This window comes from Jaculus jaculus, chromosome 3 (genome assembly GCF_020740685.1).
Source record: "Jaculus jaculus isolate mJacJac1 chromosome 3, mJacJac1.mat.Y.cur, whole genome shotgun sequence".
NCBI classification, from domain to species: domain Eukaryota; kingdom Metazoa; phylum Chordata; class Mammalia; order Rodentia; family Dipodidae; genus Jaculus; species Jaculus jaculus.
The window spans coordinates 129,794,794-129,809,333 of record NC_059104.1 but is presented as its reverse complement, the minus strand read 5'-3'; the positions used below and the strand labels follow the sequence as shown (position 1 = coordinate 129,809,333).

At 49.0% G+C, this 14,540-nt stretch overlaps 8 non-coding genes across 8 annotated transcripts; all 8 read left to right on the top strand.

The window, feature by feature from the left end:
* Positions 1 to 258: 258 nt before the first annotated feature.
* Positions 259 to 338, top strand: LOC123459782. The gene has a single exon (XR_006636520.1). It is a non-coding gene; the product is annotated as a small nucleolar RNA SNORD115 (small nucleolar RNA).
* Positions 339 to 2,093: 1,755 nt separating this feature from the next.
* LOC123459799 lies at positions 2,094 to 2,173 on the top strand. Its single transcript, XR_006636537.1, has one exon. It is a non-coding gene; the product is annotated as a small nucleolar RNA SNORD115 (small nucleolar RNA).
* Positions 2,174 to 3,873: 1,700 nt separating this feature from the next.
* On the top strand, positions 3,874 to 3,953 carry LOC123459781. Its single transcript, XR_006636519.1, has one exon. It is a non-coding gene; the product is annotated as a small nucleolar RNA SNORD115 (small nucleolar RNA).
* Positions 3,954 to 5,711: 1,758 nt separating this feature from the next.
* LOC123459820 lies at positions 5,712 to 5,791 on the top strand. Its single transcript, XR_006636558.1, has one exon. It is a non-coding gene; the product is annotated as a small nucleolar RNA SNORD115 (small nucleolar RNA).
* A 1,702-nt stretch (positions 5,792 to 7,493) lies between these two features.
* Positions 7,494 to 7,573, top strand: LOC123459806. The gene has a single exon (XR_006636544.1). It is a non-coding gene; the product is annotated as a small nucleolar RNA SNORD115 (small nucleolar RNA).
* Positions 7,574 to 9,328: 1,755 nt separating this feature from the next.
* On the top strand, positions 9,329 to 9,408 carry LOC123459798. Its single transcript, XR_006636536.1, has one exon. It is a non-coding gene; the product is annotated as a small nucleolar RNA SNORD115 (small nucleolar RNA).
* Positions 9,409 to 11,110: 1,702 nt separating this feature from the next.
* Positions 11,111 to 11,188, top strand: LOC123459835. The gene has a single exon (XR_006636572.1). It is a non-coding gene; the product is annotated as a small nucleolar RNA SNORD115 (small nucleolar RNA).
* Positions 11,189 to 12,943: 1,755 nt separating this feature from the next.
* On the top strand, positions 12,944 to 13,023 carry LOC123459797. Its single transcript, XR_006636535.1, has one exon. It is a non-coding gene; the product is annotated as a small nucleolar RNA SNORD115 (small nucleolar RNA).
* Positions 13,024 to 14,540: the final 1,517 nt, after the last annotated feature.

Sequence of the window (14,540 nt, the reverse complement as noted above, 5' to 3'; positions counted from 1 at the left end):
TGATCAGCGCAGTCCGTAGGTAGACATCAAGCTCCACTGTGCTATCCCACGCCATGTCTTGTGTGCTTTCTTCCTTTTCATTCTACAGGCCAAGGGGAGGTAGACCTTGAGTTCTCCCTTTCCTGATGCCTACAGGTGTGCAAGAGACCATCTCTGAGTCCAGTGGATATCCTGCCCCCTGATTCGCTCTCCTGACCCTGTAAGGCTACACAGGGACCTGTGAACAAAGCATGCTTGGGGAGGGCTGGGTCTTGTCCTGGGTCAATGATGACAATCTTCCTGTCATGAAGAGCGATGATGACATAAAAATCATGCTCAATAGGATTACGCTGAGGCCCGGGCAAACATCCTCCTACCAGAAATGGGAGTGTGGTCTGAAGTGCTTTGGCTTGGGCCAGGAATTTAGGAGCTGACGTCCACAAGCCATTTCTCATGGCATATGAGGAGAAATTGTCCAATGTTTGCCCTCCCAGTGAAGTACGCATACACCAAATCAGATCTGGCTGCCAAAGATCACCTCACTCAGGGATACTATATGGGCTGTGGTTCTTTGGGCAGCTCCCTTCCTGACCTTTGCTCTTTCAGACTCAGGTACCCTTGTCCCCAGGAGGAACACACCTTTTTGTCCTGCACAGGTGAGTAGACCACTGTGATTTTGGGCCACATGAGGTACTATTGTGATTAACAAAGCGAGAAGATCTGCTCTACGTTGGGAAGACAGGATACACCTGCAAGAGCCATTGGTTGCTTTCTGTGCCGCAGCAAAGCCCCAAGTTTTCCTTACCTCAACAAAGCCATGAGGTCAGGATGTGTGGAAGTCCTGCTATGCCTTTGGCCAATGTGGAATAGACTTCTGTGTCCCTAGAGAGAATTCTGAGAATTAGAATGGGTGCACATGTGCAGTCGGCGAAGCCGTACAAGACTTCTCAAGGCCCTTGTGTCCACAGAGTGGCGAACCTCTTGGCCAAATACCCATTGGCATGTGTCTGGCTTGGATTGTCATTTCCGACCCTTGATTCTCAGGACACAGAACACACCTGGATTCAGCTCTGTGGATCCTGATGGAGGTCCAGGGAAAGAGCCCGAGTCACATAGAGTAGGAAGCAGGTGACAGCCCTACTTCAGGAAATGATATTATATGGGTGATGTGCATAGGGCAGCTGCTGAGTTCCAGCGTGGCCTTGGCGCTACACCGGCCCTTATGATTCTTCTCTGGCCATGGATTCCTGATGAAACAGGTTTCCAGTTGAACTAAGCCTCATCCCCGGGTATGCTCTCCTTAAGGAGACGTCCATACTAAGGTGCTTTTGAACCATGGTATGCCCTTGGAGACTGAGTGCTAGAGAGTATGGGCCGGTCCAGGGAGATCAGGCAACAAGGAAAGTTTGGAGAGGAACAGATCCCCTTTTTGCCCTATATTCTCTCCCAGCACCTGCCATGAGGGGCTAGCCCTTTGAGGACACCCTGTGCAAACCTTCATCCATGAGTCTGACTCCACACAGCATCCACAACAGGGACATGATGTATGCTCCCTCTACATGTTCCATTGTTCACATGTAGGGACGTGAGATGTCCCGATATGTCCGGATAGACTCCCATTTGAGGAAGATCCCCTAGAACCATATCGAGGATACAGACAACACTTGTTCCCGTGGGTTGCAATTTTCTTCAGAACTAGGAATGTGTAGGATGAAAATGGTTAGTAGTGTTCAGCAGGGACCCTTTCAGCCAACCATCACAAGTTGATTCTCAGAAATGGAAGGTCCTGCTAAGCTCGCACATACCAAGTAGATCCTATGTCCTGGGACTCCCAGAAAGTTTATAATTCAGAAATGATCCATGCAGTCAATAAGCAGCCATCAGAGCCCAGTGTACTTTGCAACCCTGTGATTCAGGTGGGCAGAACATCTGGCTTCTCTCTATTCAGACAGAAGTCAAAAACTGGAAACTCTTTATCAGAAGCCTCCAGAAGCTCAAGACACCTCTCTGAGACTACTGTAGCTCATGCCTTTGGAGCTGCTGTCTGACCTGGTAAGCAAAAAGTGGGCCCAGAGAGGAAGTATGCTTGGTAGGGGCGTGGTAGGTTCTGTGCTGGGTCAATGATGATACCCTATCTGTCATGAAGAGTGGTGATGACATAAAAATCATGCTCAATAGGATTACGCTGAGGCCCAGCCAAGGAAGCACTTACATGGATGTGGGGTGTCGGCAGCCTTGGCTCCCCGTATGTGCACAAATTTTCATATTCCGAAGTCTCCATGGTCATGCTTACACGTAGGATCATGTGCACTTGTCATTTCCAGCCCGTCTGCACAGTACGGACGTATCACATCAGGTCATGCTGCTCAGGGGTGAACTCTTGCAGGGATCCAATAAGGGCTATCCCTCTTTGTTAACCTCCATTCCTTATGTTTTGTCTTCCATTGAGACCTCTTTGTCAGGAGTACCTTTGCCATTGTCCTACCTGTTGGACTGGACCTCTAGTACTTTGATCCATTAAGGACCATGTGTGGATATTCCGAGAAGATGCGCAGGTGTTCATTGGGAACGTATGCTGTGATTAGAAGAGCCAGTTGAGGTATTCGCTGCTCAGGACAGCCATATCTCTTTCTTATCTGTCCAAACCATATCTCAGTGCATGAATAAGGAAGCGTGGCCCCCACTAGACCCATAGGGACTTGAGTCCAGGGAGAATGGGTAGGATGTGGACATCCCTGATTATTAGAAGTTGGACCAGTTGCCGCCAGAAAAGGCTCCTCCGAGGTTATGAGGGCCTTAGATCTGCGAACACATTGGCCACCTGGCCATGGGCTTGTCCTTGAGTCAAGGGGTTCTGTTGGACCTGGAGGCAAGGGACCCTCCCCAGATCTTCCTTAACCACTGTGGTTTCTATTTTGAGGGCTAAGGCCAACAGCCGAGTATGGAAGGCACAGAGAGTTAGGGTCCCTGCATCAGGCAAGGACTTGTGCTGTAAGCAGTTAAAAGTGAATCAGAGAGGCAGCGTACTTGTTATTCTGCTGCTTGCCCTCTTCAATATATCTTCTCTGGACAGGATTGATAGGACTTCCTTGTGAAGGACCCCGTCCAGGTGTTTGCATCCTGAACGCGTTGGTACCAAATAGATCTAAAGGGCAGTCCATGTCAAGCAGCTGTCCCATCAGTGTTACACACATGTACATGAGACACACAACATGTGTGTGTCCAGGGGAGGGAATCTCCCAACAAAAGTCTCAATGTCAAACAGAGTCCGCTGTCCATTGGGTTGGGGCCCAACGTTGACCATGAGTGTCTGGTTCACAAAGGACACAATCCCCAAAGGCCTAGGCGCAGAGCTACGGGGACTTCCAAAATCTATATCTACAGATCTCATTGTTTACTGGAAAGGAAGTGATAGGCCACAGAGGTGTATTTTTCCTGGTGGGTCCAAATTTGGAGCAAGCACTTAGTACGATTATACAGGATGCAAAGTCGTTTTAGTTGTCAAAAGAGCCACCTTTTCCCAAACATTATTATGGGAATCAAGGACACAGCAGCTGAGAATAGGATTGGCAAAGCATTTCCCATGTCCACGGAGTCTGTGTCTTGTTCCTCCCCAGGTAGGTCCGAACTGAGAAATGATCAGCGCAGTCCCTAGGTAGACATCAGGCTCCACTGTGCTATCCCACGCCATGTCTTGTGTGCTTTCTTCCTTTTCATTCTACAGGCCAAGGGGAGGTAGACCTTGAGTTCTCCCTTTCATGATGCCCACAGGTGTGCAAGAGACCATCTCGGAGTCCAGTGCATATCTTGCCCCCGGATTCGCTCTCCTGACCCTGTAAGGCTACACAGGGACCTGTGAACAAAGCATGCTTGGGGAGGGCTGGGTCTTGTCCTGGGTCAATGATGACAATCTTCCTGTCATGAAGAGCGATGATGACATAAAAATCATGCTCAATAGGATTACGCTGAGGCCCGGGCAAAAATCCTCCTACCAGAAATGGGAGTGTGGTCTGAAGTGCTTTGGCGAGGGCCAGGAATTTAGGAGCTGACGTCCACAAGCCATTTCTCATGGCATATGAGGAGAAATTGTCCAATGTTTGCCCTCCCAGTGAAGTACGCATACACCAAATCAGATCTGGCTGCCAAAGATCACCTCACTCAGGGATACTATACGGGCTGTGGTTCTTTGGGCAGCTCCCTTCCTAACCTTTGCTCTTTCAGACCCAGGTACCCTTGTCCCCAGGAGGAACACACCTTTTTGTCCTGCACAGGTGAGTAGACCACTGTGATTTTGGGCCACATGAGGTACTATTGTGATTAACAAAGCGAGAACATCTGCTCTACGTTGGGAAGAAAGGATACACCTGCAAGAGCCATTGGTTGCTTTCTGTGCCGCAGCAAAGCCCCAAGTTTTCCTTACCTCAACAAAGCCATGATGTCAGGATGTATCGAAGTCCTGCTATGCCTTTGGCGAATGAGGAATAGACTTCTGTGTCCCTAGAGAGAATTCTGAGAATTAGAATGGGTGCACATGTGCAGTCAGCGAAGCCATACAAGACTTCTCAAGGCCCTTGTGTCCACAGAGTGGGGAACCTCTTGGCCAAATACCCATTGGCATGTGTCTGGCTTGGATTGTCATTTCCGACCCTTGATTCTCAGGACACAGAACACACCTGGATTCAGCTCTGTGGATCCTGATGGAGGTGCAGGGAAAGAGCCCGAGTCACATAGAGTAGGAAGCAGGTGACAGCCCTACTTCAGGAAATGATATTATATGGGTGATGTGCATAGGGCAGCTGCTGAGATCCAGTGTGGCCTTGGCGTTACACCGGCTCTTATGATTCTTCTCTGGCCATGGATTCCTGATGAAACAGGTTTCCAGTTGAACTAAGCCTCATCCCCGGGTACGCTCTCCTTAAGGAGACGTCCATACTAAGGTGCTTTTGAACCATGGTATGCCCTTGGAGACTGAGTGCTAGAGAGTATGGGCTGGTCCAGGGAGATCAGACAACAAGGAAAGTTTGGAGAGGAACAGATCCCCTTTTTGCCCTATATTCTCTCCCAGCACCTGCCATGAGGGGCTAGCCCTTTGAGGACAGCCTGTGCAAACCTTCATCCATGAGTCTGACTCCACACAGCATCCACAACAGGGACATGATGTATGCTCCCTCTACATGTTCCATTGTAAACATGTAGGGACGTGAGATGTCCTGATATGTCCGGATAGACTCCCATTTGAGGAAGATCCCCTAGAACCATATCGCGGATACAGACAACACTTGTTCCCGTGGGTTGCAATTTTCTTCAGAACTAGGAATGTGTAGGATGAAAATGGTTAGTAGTGTTCAGCAGGGACCCTTTCAGCCAACCATCACAAGTTGATTCTCAGAAATGGAAGGTCCTGCTAAGCTCGCACATACCAGGTAGATCCTATGTCCTGGGACTCCCAGAAAGTTTATAATTCAGAAATGATCCATGCAGTCAATAAGCAGCCATCAGAGCCCAGTGTACTTTGCAACCCTGTGATTCAGGTGGGCAGAACATCTGGCTTCTCTCTATTCAGACAGAAGTCAAAAACTGGAAACTCATTATCGGAAGCCTCCAGAAGCTCAAGAAGGCACCTCTCTGAGACTACAGTAGCTCATGCCTTTGGAGCTGCTGTCTGACCTGGTAAGCAAAAAATGGGCCCAGAGAGGAAGTATGCTTGGTAGGGGTGTGGTAGGTTCTGTGCTGGGTCAATGATGATACCCTATCTGTCATGAAGAGTGGTGATGACATAAAAATCATGCTCAATAGGATTACGCCGAGGCCCAGCCAAGGAAGCACTTACATGGATGTGGGGTGTCGGCAGCCTTGGCTCCCCGTATGTGCACAAATTTTCATATTCCGAAGTCTCCATGGTCATGCTTACACGTAGGATCATGTGCACTTGTCATTTCCAGCCCGTCTGCACAGTACGGACGTATCACATCAGATCATGCTGCTCAGGGGTGAACTCTTGCAGGGATCCAATAAGGGCTATCCCTCTTTGTTAACCTCCCTTCCTTATGTTTTGTCTTCCATTGAGACCTCTTTGTCAGGAGTACCTTTGCCATTGTCCTACCTGTGGGACTGGACCTCTAGTACTTTGATCCGTTAAGGACCATGTGTGGATAGTCCGAGAAGATGCGCAGGTGTTCATTGGGAACGTATGCTGTGATTAGAAGAGCCAGTTGAGGTATTCGCTGCTCAGGACAGTCATATCTCTTTCTTATCTGTCCAAACCATATCTCAGTGCATGAATAAGGAAGCGTGGCCCCCACTAGACCCATAGGGACTTGAGTCCAGGGAGAATGGGTAGGATGTGGACATCCCTGATTATTAGAAGGTTGGACCAGTTGCCGCCAGAAAAGGCTCCTCCGAGGTTATGAGGGCCTTAGATCTGCGAACACATTGGCCACCTGGCCATGGGCTTGTCCTTGAGTCAAGGTGTTCTGTTGGACCTGGAGGCAAGGGACCCTCCCCAGATCTTCCTTCACCACTGTGGTTTCTATTTTGAGGGCTAAGGCCAACAGCCGAGTATGGAAGGCACAGCGAGTTAGGGACCCTGCATCAGGCAAGGATTTCTGCTGTAAGCAGTTTAAAGTGAATCAGAGAGGGAGCGTGCTTGTTATTCTGCTGCTTACCCTCTTCAATATATCTTCTCTGGACAGGATTGATAGGGACTTCCTTGTGAAGGACCCCTTCCAGGTGTTTGCATCCTGAACGCGTTGGTACCAAATAGATCTAAAGGGCAGTCCATGTCAAGCAGCTGTCCCATAAGTGTTACACACATGTACATGAGACACACAACATGTGTGTGTCCAGGGGAGGGATTCTCCCAACAAAAGTCTCAATGTCGAACAGAGTCCGCTGTCCATTGGGTTGGGGCCCAACGTTGACCATGAGTGTCTGGTTCACAAAGGACACAATCCCCAAAGGCCTAGGCGCAGAGCTACGGGGACTTCCAAAATCTATATCTACAGATCTCATTGTTTACTGGAAAGGAAGTGATAGGCCACAGAGGTGTATTTTTCCTGGTGGGTCCAAATTTGGAGCAAGCACTTAGTACGATTATACAGGATGCAAAGTCGTTTTAGTTGTCAAAAGAGCCACCTTTTCCCAAACATTATTATGGGAATCAAGGACACAGCAGCTGAGAATAGGATTGGCAAAGCATTTCCCATGTCCACGGAGTCTGTGTCTTGTTCCTCCCCAGGTAGGTCCGAACTGAGAAATGATCAGCGCAGTCCGTAGGTAGACATCAAGCTCCACTGTGCTATCCCACGCCATGTCTTGTGTGCTTTCTTCCTTTTCATTCTACAGGCCAAGGGGAGGTAGACCTTGAGTTCTCCCTTTCCTGATGCCTACAGGTGTGCAAGAGACCATCTCTGAGTCCAGTGGATATCCTGCCCCCTGATTCGCTCTCCTGACCCTGTAAGGCTACACAGGGACCTGTGAACAAAGCATGCTTGGGGAGGGCTGGGTCTTGTCCTGGGTCAATGATGACAATCTTCCTGTCATGAAGAGCGATGATGACATAAAAATCATGCTCAATAGGATTACACTGAGGCCCGGGCAAAAATACTCCTACCAGAAATGGGAGTGTGCTCTGAAGTGCTTTGGCTTGGGCCAGGAATTTAGGAGCTGACGTCCACAAGCCATTTCTCATGGCATATGAGGAGAAATTGTCCAATGTTTGCCCTCCCAGTGAAGTACGCATACACCAAATCAGATCTGGCTGCCAATGATCACCTCACTCAGGGATACTATATGGGCTGTGGTTCTTTGGGCAGCTCCCTTCCTGACCTTTGCTCTTTCAGACTCAGGTACCCTTGTCCCCAGGAGGAACACACCTTTTTGTCCTGCACAGGTGAGTAGACCACTGTGATTTTGGGCCACATGAGGTACTATTGTGATTAACAAAGCGAGAACATCTGCTCTACGTTGGGAAGACAGGATACACCTGCAAGAGCCATTGGTTGCTTTCTGTGCCGCAGCAAAGCCCCAAGTTTTCCTTACCTCAACAAAGCCATGAGGTCAGGATGTGTGGAAGTCCTGCTATGCCTTTGGCCAATGTGGAATAGACTTCTGTGTCCCTAGAGAGAATTCTGAGTATTAGAATGGGTGCACATGTGCAGTCGGCGAAGCCGTACAAGACTTCTCAAGGCCCTTGTGTCCACAGAGTGGCGAACCTCTTGGCCAAATACCCATTGGCATGTGTCTGGCTTGGATTGTCATTTCCGACCCTTGATTCTCAGGACACAGAACACACCTGGATTCAGCTCTGTGGATCCTGATGGAGGTCCAGGGAAAGATCCCGAGTCACATAGAGTAGGAAGAAGGTGACAGCCCTACTTCAGGAAATGATATTATATGGGTGATGTGCATAGGGTAGCTGCTGAGTTCAAGTGTGGCCTTGGCGCTACACCGGCCCTTATGATTCTTCTCTGGCCATGGATTCCTGATGAAACAGGTTTCCAGTTGAACTAAGCCTCATCCCCGGGTATGCTCTCCTTAAGGAGACGTCCATACTAAGGTGCTTTTGAACCATGGTATGCCCTTGGAGACTGAGTGCTAGAGAGTATGGGCTGGTCCAGGGAGATCAGGCAACAAGGAAAGTTTGGAGAGGAACAGATCCCCTTTTTGCCCTATATTCTCTCCCAGCACCTGCCCTGAGGGGCTAGCCCTTTGAGGACACCCTGTGCAAACCTTCATCCATGAGTCTGACTCCACACAGCATCCACAACAGGGACGTGATGTATGCTCCCTCTACATGTTCCATTGTTCACATGTAGGGACGTGAGATGTCCCGATATGTCCGGATAGACTCCCATTTGAGGAAGATCCCCTAGAACCATATCGTGGATACAGACAACACTTGTTCCCGTGGGTTGCAATTTTCTTCAGAACTAGGAATGTGTAGGATGAAAATGGGTAGTAGTGTTCAGCAGGGACCCTTTCAGCCAACCATCACAAGTTGATTCTCAGAAATGGAAGGTCCTGCTAAGCTCGCACATACCAAGTAGATCCTATGTCCTGGGACTCCCAGAAAGTTTATAATTCAGAAATGATCCATGCAGTCAATAAGCAGCCATCAGAGCCCAGTGTACTTTGCAACCCTGTGATTCAGGTGGGCAGAACATCTGGCTTCTCTCTATTCAGACAGAAGTCAAAAACTGGAAACTCTTTATCAGAAGCCTCCAGAAGCTCAAGACACCTCTCTGAGACTACTGTAGCTCATGCCTTTGGAGCTGCTGTCTGACCTGGTAAGCAAAAAGTGGGCCCAGAGAGGAAGTATGCTTGGTAGGGGCGTGGTAGGTTCTGTGCTGGGTCAATGATGATACCCTATCTGTCATGAAGAGTGGTGATGACATAAAAATCATGCTCAATAGGATTACGCTGAGGCCCAGCCAAGGAAGCACTTACATGGATGTGGGGTGTCGGCAGCCTTGGCTCCCCGTATGTGCACAAATTTTCATATTCAGAAGTCTCCATGGTCATGCTTACACGTAGGATCATGTGCACTTGTCATTGCCAGCCCGTCTGCACAGTACGGACGCATCACATCAGGTCATGCTGCTCAGGGGTGAACTCTTGCAGGTATCCAATAAGGGCTATCCCTCTTTGTTAACCTCCATTCCTTATGTTTTGTCTTCCATTGAGACCTCTTTGTCAGGAGTACCTTTGCCATTGTCCTACCTGTGGGACTGGACCTCTAGTACTTTGATCCGTTAAGGACCATGTGTGGATAGTTCGAGAAGATGTGCAGGTGTTCATTGGGAACGTATGCTGTGAGTAGAAGAGCCAGTTGAGGTATTCGCTGCTCAGGACAGCCATATCTCTTTCTTATCTGTCCAAACCATATCTCAGTGCATGAATAAGGAAGCGTGGCCCCCACTAGACCCATAGGGACTTGAGTCCAGGGAGAATGGGTAGGATGTGGACATCCCTGATTATTAGAAGGTTGGACCAGTTGCCGCCAGAAAAGGCTCCTCCGAGGTTATGAGGGCCTTAGATCTGCGAACACATTGGCCACCTGGCCATGAGCTTGTCCTTGAGTCAAGGAGTTCTGTTGGACCTGGAGGCAAGGGACCCTCCCCAGGTCTTCCTTAACCACTGTGGTTTCTATTTTGAGGGCTAAGGCCAACAGCCGAGTATGGAAGGCACAGAGAGTTAGGGTCCCTGCATCAGGCAAGGACTTCTGCTGTAAGCAGTTAAAAGTGAATCAGAGAGGCAGCGTACTTGTTATTCTGCTGCTTGCCCTCTTCAATATATCATCTCTGGACAGGATTGATAGGAACTTCCTTGTGAAGAAACCCGTCCAGGTGTTTGCATCCTGAACGCGTTGGTACCAAATAGATCTAAAGGGCAGTCCATGTCAAGCAGCTGTCCCATCAGTGTTACACACATGTACATGAGACACACAAGATGTGTGTGTCCAGGGGAGGGATTCTCCCAACAAAAGTCTCAATGTCGAACATAGTCCGCTGTCCATTGGGTTGGGGCCCAACGTTGACCATGAGTGTCTGGTTCACAAAGGACACAATCCCCAAAGGCCTAGGCGCAGAGCTACGGGGACTTCCAAAATCTATATCTACAGATCTCATTGTTTACTGGAAAGGAAGTGATAGGCCACAGAGGTGTATTTTTCCTGGTGGGTCCAAATTTGGAGCAAGCACTTAGTACGATTATACAGGATGCAAAGTCGTTTTAGTTGTCAAAAGAGCCACCTTTTCCCAAACATTATTATGGGAATCAAGGACACAGCAGCTGAGAATAGGATTGGCAAAGCATTTCCCATGTCCACGGAGTCTGTGTCTTGTTCCTCCCCAGGTAGGTCCGAACTGAGAAATGATCAGCGCACTCCGTAGGTAGACATCAAGCTCCACTGTGCTATCCCACGCAATGTCTTGTGTGCTTTCTTCCTTTTCATTCTACAGGCCAAGGGGAGGTAGACCTTGAGTTCTCCCTTTCCTGATGCCTACAGGTGTGCAAGAGACCATCTCTGAGTCCAGTGGATATCCTGCCCCCTGATTTGCTCTCCTGACCCTGTAAGGCTACACAGGGACCTGTGAACAAAGCATGCTTGGGGAGGGCTGGGTCTTGTCCTGGGTCAATGATGACAATCTTCCTGTCATGAAGAGCGATGATGACAAAAATCATGCTCAATAGGATTACGCTGAGGCCCGGGCAAAAATCCTCCTACCAGAAATGGGAGTGTGGTCTGAAGTGCTTTGGCGAGGGCCAGGAATTTAGGAGCTGACGTCCACAAGCCATTTCTCATGGCATATGAGGAGAAATTGTCCAACGTTTGCCCTCCCTGTGAAGTACGCATACACCAAATCAGATCTGGCTGCCAAAGATCACCTCACTCAGGGATACTATACGGGCTGTGGTTCTTTGGGCAGCTCCCTTCCTAACCTTTGCTCTTTCAGACCCAGGTACCCTTGTCCCCAGGAGGAACACACCTTTTTGTCCTGCACAGGTGAGTAGACCACTGTGATTTTGGGCCACATGAGGTACTATTGTGATTAACAAAGCGAGAACATCTGCTCTACGTTGGGAAGAAAGGATACACCTGCAAGAGCCATTGGTTGCTTTCTGTGCCGCAGCAAAGCCCCAAGTTTTCCTTACCTCAACAAAGCCATGATGTCAGGATGTATCGAAGTCCTGCTATGCCTTTGGCGAATGAGGAATAGACTTCTGTGTCCCTAGAGAGAATTCTGAGAATTAGAATGGGTGCACATGTGCAGTCAGCGAAGCCATACAAGACTTCTCAAGGCCCTTGTGTCCACAGAGTGGGGAACCTCTTGGCCAAATACCCATTGGCATGTGTCTGGCTTGGATTGTCATTTCCGACCCTTGATTCTCAGGACACAGAACACACCTGGATTCAGCTCTGTGGATCCTGATGGAGGTCCAGGGAAAGAGCCCGAGTCACATAGAGTAGGAAGCAGGTGACAGCCCTACTTTAGGAAATGATATTATATGGGTGATGTGCATAGGGCAGCTGCTGAGATCCAGTGTGGCCTTGGCGTTACACCGGCTCTTATGATTCTTCTCTGGCCATGGACTCCTGATGAAACAGGTTTCCAGTTGAACTAAGCCTCATCCCCGGGTATGCTCTCCTTAGAGAGACGTCCATACTAAGGTGCTTTTGAACCATTGTAGGCCCTTGGAGACTGAGTGCTAGAGAGTATGGGCCGGTCCAGGGAGATCAGGCAACAAGGAAAGTTTGGAGAGGAACAGATCCCCTTTTTGCCCTATATTCTCTCCCAGCACCTGCCATGAGGGGCTAGCCCTTTGAGGACACCCTGTGCAAACCTTCATCCATGAGTCTGACTCCACACAGCATCCACAACAGGGACGTGATGTATGCTCCCTCTACATGTTCCATTGTTCTCATGTAGGGACGTGAGATGTCCTGATATGTCCGGATAGACTCCCATTTGAGGAAGATCCCCTAGAACCATATCGAGGATACAGACAACCCTTGTTCCCGTGGGTTGCAATTTTCTTCAGAACTAGGAATGTGTAGGATGAAAATGGGTAGTAGTGTTCAGCAGGGACCCTTTCAGCCAACCATCACAAGTTGATTCTCAGAAATGGAAGGTCCTGCTAAGCTCGCACATACCAGGTAGATCCTATGTCCTGGGACTCCCAGAAAGTTTATAATTCAGAAATGATCCATGCAGTCAATAAGCAGCCATCAGAGCCCAGTGTACTTTGCAACCCTGTGATTCAGGTGGGCAGAACATCTGGCTTCTCTCTATTCAGACAGAAGTCAAAAACTGGAAACTCTTCATCGGAAGCCTCCAGAAGCTCAAGACACCTCTCTGAGACTACTGTAGCTCATGCCTTTGGAGCTGCTGTCTGACCTGGTAAGCAAAAAGTGGGCCCAGAGAGGAAGTATGCTTGGTAGGGGCGTGGTAGGTTCTGTGCTGGGTCAATGATGATACCCTATCTGTCATGAAGAGTGGTGATGACATAAAAATCATGCTCAATAGGATTACGCTGAGGCCCAGCTAAGGAAGCACTTACATGGATGTGGGGTGTCGGCAGCCTTGGCTCCCCGTATGTGCACAAATTTTATTATCCCGAAGTCTCCATGGTCATGCTTACACGTAGGATCATGTGGACTTGTCATTTCCAGCCCGGCTCTGCACAGTACGGACGTATCACATCAGATCATGCTGCTCAGGGGTGAACTCTTGCAGGGATCCAATAAGGGCTATCCCTCTTTGCTAACCTCCCTTCCTTATGTTTTGTCTTCCATTGAGACCTCTTTGTCAGGAGTACCTTTGCCATTGTCCTACCTGTGGGACTGGACCTCTAGTACTTTGATCCATTAAGGACCATGTGTGGATAGTCCGAGAAGATGCGCAGGTGTTCATTGGGAACGTATGTTGTGATTAGAAGAGCCAGTTGAGGTATTCGCTGCTCAGGACAGCCATATCTCTTTCTTATCTGTCCAAACCATATCTCAGTGCATGAATAAGGAAGCGTGGCCCCCACTAGACCCATAGGGACTTGAGTCCAGGGAGAATGGGTAGGATGTGGACATCCCTGATTATTAGAAGGTTGGACCATTTGCCGCCAGAAAAGGCTCCTCCGAGGTTATGAGGGCCTTAGATCTGAGAACACATTGGCCACCTGGCCATGGGCTTGTCCTTGAGTCAAGGGGTTCTGTTGGACCTGGAGGCAAGGGACCCTCCCCAGATCTTCCTTCACCACTGTGGTTTCTATTTTGAGGGCTAAGGCCAACAGCCGAGTATGGAAGGCACAGCGAGTTAGGGTCCCTGCATCAGGCAAGGATTTGTGCTGTAAGCAGTTAAAAGTGAATCAGAGAGGCAGCGTACTTGTTATTCTGCTGCTTGCCCTCTTCAATATATCTTCTCTGGACAGGATTGATAGGGACTTCCTTGTGAAGGACCCCATCCAGGTGTTAGCATTCTGAACGCGTTGGTACCAAATAGATCTAAAGGGCAGTCCATATCAAGCAGCTGTCCCATCAATGTTACGCACATGTAGATGCGACACACAGCATGTGTGTGTCCAGGGGAGGGATTCTCCCAACAAAAGTCTCAATGTCCAACAGAGTCCTCTGTGCATTGGGTTATGGCTCAACGTTGGCCATGAGCGTCTGTTTCACAAAGGACACAATCCCCAAAGGCCTAGGCGCAGAGCTAAGGGGACTTCCAAAATATATATCTACAGATCTCATTGTTTACTGGAGAGCAAGTGATAGGCCACAGAGGTGTGTTATTCCTGGTCGATCCAAATTTGGAGCATGCAATTAGTAAGATAAAACAGGATGCAAAGTTGTGTTAGTAGTCAAGAGAGCCGCCTTTTCCCAACCATTATCAAGGGAATCAATGACACAGCAGCTGACAATAGGATTGGAAATACATTTCCCTTATCCACGGATTCTGTGTCTTCTTCCTACCAAGGTAGGTCCGAAATGAGAACTGATCAACGCAGTCCGTAGGTAGACATCAAGCTCCACTGTGGAATCCCATGCCGTATCTTGTGTGCTTTCT